We start from the raw sequence: 4,800 nt of genomic DNA, 5'->3' as shown, positions 1-4,800 counted from the left end.
AGTCTTTAGATTGTACGCTATCGTAGTACAGAGAATACGTAAGAAGAATAAAGGTTCACAGCTCCTCCCCCGCAGGTGATAGCTTGATAATATGTAGCCTATAGCCTGACCCGACCTGTTAGTAATATTCATGCAAAATTTGAAGTCAATCTATGCAGTACTTTTCGAGATTAGCTCGGACAAACATACAGACAAACAGACAAACAGACAAACAGACAAACAGACAAAAATTCTAAAAACTATATTTTTGGCTTCTATATCGATTATAGATCATGGAATATGTATTCTTTTAAAAAAATATTCAATGTACAGTTTTGACTTTCCTACGATTTTATTATATGTATAGATAAGATTTTCTGGCATAGGTGAATGAAATAAAGTGGTAATAAATGAATTAATAAAATCAAGGGCCACAATTATTATCGAGAATAATAAATTAAGGTTTTGAAAAATGTCTTAAATGTGTAAATTTCGTAGTGTGCGTGTTAAGTAATACTTAAATAAATAAAAAATCACTTTATATGAATTAATTTATTCGAAATTTACGACTATTGAGTGTTTTTCAAAATTATGGTTAAAAAAAAAGTTATTTAATAAATTAGTAGCACCTTGTCAATTAATTAAAATAAATATAGTTTGTGTAAAAAAAAGACTTCCTAACAAAAAGCACATCCAAACGCAACGTCTCTCAGATAATTCCAGGGTAGTTCATTAAAAAATCTTATTAAATTTACGTCGGATGAATACAGAAATACGTAGTACTGGTGCACCTGAGTGCAATTAGAGTTATCTTCGTGTTCACCATTTGTTCTGTATGTAGGGCACCGTGCCGAGGTTTAGTTTGTGATATACCTACCTATAATGTGTAACCTTTGTTTGTTTAATTCGATGATTTTTTGGTTATTTTTTCCTCTTTTTAGCGTAATTAAAAGTAATGTGATGTTTTGTGAATATTGGTGAGGTAAATTGTATACAATGTATGTTTTACATATGAAGCATCTTTATAATTTTGGTTTATGTTATTTAAATGAATGCTTTTACTTGTTTGTCTCTTGACTATTTGTGTATATAATTATGAAACTTAACAAATTGCCTCAGTAAAGTACAATATAACGGCATTTTGTAATTCTAACATTATAAAATACATTTATATTTAATAACTTTCAAACAATCTCTGCCCTACAAATTGCGTAACTTTTATTGCACATAACAAACATTCTTATAAAATATTCGAGCGTATAAGTAATTTATTTCCCATAAAAGTACTGGCAAAGTCGCTAAAAGGCTTGAATTATCAACGATTCACCTGAATCTTTGTGTATGTAAAACGAGTTTGAGTTGAAAGGAAAAATGCGAAAGCTTTTGAAGACAAAGTTTGGAAATAGGCAAGTTTGGTACCGCTTCTACGGAGTTAGGGGTGTTTTTTAGATTTTATCTTACTATAGAAGCACTATCATGGTAATCAGCATGATGACAATTTTATAGAGCATAATAGCTCTTATTTTTTTTTTGCCATTTGTAGTCTTTGACAAATTTAAATTGGCAATTTGAAATGTCAGCATTCTGAAAGATGTTATCATCACATTTTTGTTCAGGTAATTTTGCATATTATCTTAATCTAGTTTGTTATTTATGTCTTGAATTTAAAACGAGAAAACCTTATCAACCAATTTCGAGGGCGATTCCTTAGAGAACTTGAGCCTTGTCGAAGTTAATTCCAAATGCAGAGAGAAATCGCAAACGGAAAAACGTATTAAGGAAAGACCGTAGGGCGTTTGTCCACTACAAGGAATTTTACGGTCCGGCATTCCGATTTTTTACGGTCCGGTATGGCACGCCATTAATCTATATACTATGCTTGTGCACTATACGTAATTTTACTGTCCGACATTTTACTTTTCCCTATTCCGGATGGTTTTTTGTGTCTACGAGTCGCTGTAGGTATAATTGTTTTCGAATGCCCACTTGCTTGGATTTTACTGTTTTTACTGCATATGCCAATTGAAAGCAAGCTCTTGTTTTACTTTCTTTTAGTTGACAATGAGATTTGAGAAGTCGGTATTGTTATTTTATATACATTGACCAAGCATTGACCTATAATTATTATCTAAGTAAGTGTTGGTAAGTTAAAGTTCAAGTGGGAATAGCTTTAGCTCCTCGTCACCGATTAAAATAAATAAGTGAAACACGCATTTTAAATCTCTTACGGAACTTTACTTTTTATTATAACGAAGTAATATAATATTTCACCTTCTATATTTTTTAATCGTTTCTTGTAAAATGCAAAATCAATCATTTATGATAGCATTATACCGCCAAACTTCCTTGAACTGTACCGCACTGATCCGAGTAAAGACGGACAGGTGCACAAGCAATTCATCGGTTTTTTCATGCCACACCGGACCGTAAAAAATCGGAATGCCGGACAGTAAAATTCCTTGTAGTGCACAAGCGCCCTAATCAGTGAACATCTATTTACCTGTAAAAATTAAATCGATTAGTGAACAGAATTGGGTCTACCTCGTAACAAGGGACACGTACCTTTTATGCTTAAAAAAACGCAAACAATATTTGTCCTTACTATTAAGATTTTTATCTACCTTTTTATGATAAAACCGAAAACGTTCTTGTTTTCAAAGCAAGTTCTGTACGATTTAAATGATTTGGCAAGAGAACAGCTGGCAAAATTCATAGAGAATATGATCGAGTATTTTTCGTTCACAAAAATCGCTCGTATCGCAAAATTTCCCCATATTTAGTGGGACAATATTATTATTGAACTGTCATCTGCAGTCGTACTTATTGTTCGAAAATGCACGAATTTTGTTGTGTTACAACATGAAAAGTTTAATCTGTTTGAAATTAATGTGAATTTTTAAGTTACAATGAGTACGCTTTTGTTTTAGAGGTCACAGCCAAATAGTAAACTATTATGTAAGCGTCTATTGTCCTCGCCTGAGAGAGGTAATTTTATGCTCTTCGCTAAGTGTTGGGAAGTTTTGAGAGCTACACTGTACTCTGTAAAGCTGAATGTAAAAGTCAAGGTCATATTTTTATGAAACTGAAATTAAAATAATGTTTGCAGTAATTTGAATCATTTATTCTTATACACGTGTCTAATCGAAGAGTGAACCGGTACCTACTAGGGAAGCGCGTACCATCTTATAGACCGCATCTTAGCTTTTCATCAGGCGAGATTGTGGTCAAGCGCTTCCCTATCTAGAGTAAAAAAAAAAAACGGGTCATTTATCTTTACACAATGCATTAGTTGGTCGGTATAGTGATGACAAGATGAGTAAAATCAGAATAATTATAAATACAAGTTTTGACATGCCAAAGATTTCCTCAAAATTTATTCAACAGCCTCTTACAACTGAATTTGTAGGTAATTTAAAAGTAATAATTCTCATCACGTTTTATGTCAAAAACACATCATAAGGTGTAATAAAAAAATAAATAAGTTGTAAACCATTTATAACGCCCAATTTATGAGTCATCGAGCACAAAGTTACATAATCAATAAATCGCATCCAAAAACTCACAAAAACTACAATTCGTCGTACCGTCGTTTTCGTTTGTTTTTCATTACTACAATGTACACTGCAATTAAAAGCCGGCCAAACAAAATTGTTAGTAGAAGCATCAAAAGCTCGTACAAATGACCTCGTATTATAATTAATTCAAAAATGACAAATTCTAGGTCACGTCTATAACACAAAGGAGTAACAGAGGCTTCTCATTTACATAAAAGGATTACCTGTGGATGTCTGCCGTACGGTGAGAAATTAAGGAATTTACAAAGGGACAAGATCCGAATTAACAGATGAATTCATGCAAATTGTTATGACAACCCTTATAGTGGCAATTCATTGTAAGGAGGCGTTTATATTTGACTAGCTCTACCCCGTGGTTTACCCGCAATGCTCCGCTCCTATTGGTCTTAGCGTGATGATATACTCGTAAATAATATAGCCTGCCTCGATAAGTGGGCTAGGTATCTAACAGGAAAATATTTTTTGAAATAGTATCCGTGGTCCTTGAGATTAGCGTGTTCAAGCAAACAAATAAACAAACAAACACTTCAGCCTTATAATATTAACATAGATTGGAGGAAATACAATTTTTCAACATTGATTTATTTATATAATTAACTTTCATTTTTTTTGTACAAAACAAAGCTATTAATTATTTACTTAATCGTTAACTACTATGTTCTGTAATATTTGATACAAATAAATCCTAAGTAATATTAGAATTAATGCGAAAGTATCTGTCTGTCGTTTTGTCTTTTCTTCACGCCTCAACCACTAAACCAATTTAGATGAAAGGTACAGAGATAGCTTGAGACTTGAGACAAAGGATAGTAGATAGTTTCATCGCGAAACTTCAACGGGAACTATGCTGGTTTTTCTTTGACTAGGGAAGCAAAGCCGCAGAAAAGCTAGTAAGAGATAATTCTATTTCTATACGAATTCTCTGATTATCCTTAATTAATGGCATTCGCCAACTGCAGCTACAATATTAATGAAGTGGCATTGCTAATAAATTTGCATAGGATTTAGTTGGATCATGCACTAACAACGTAAAATCTATGCTAATATAGCTGTAGGTATCGATAATGAACAGATATTTAAACGCTATCTTAAAAATACATTTCACATATTATATATTATATTGACTGAATAGTTACATAACCTAAAATCAACAGTTATATTATGGTCATTTGTATGAGTTTGAAAAACAGCTATAGGCTGTATTACTTTAAATAATGCAACATTATTTAGTGTATGGGTGTACCTT

This window comes from Colias eurytheme, chromosome 8 (assembly GCF_061535395.1).
Source record: "Colias eurytheme isolate Ceu_HAF_F1 chromosome 8, ilColEury1 Martin Lab GWU primary, whole genome shotgun sequence".
Taxonomy (NCBI): domain Eukaryota; kingdom Metazoa; phylum Arthropoda; class Insecta; order Lepidoptera; family Pieridae; genus Colias; species Colias eurytheme.
This window is presented reverse-complemented; position numbering follows the sequence as displayed.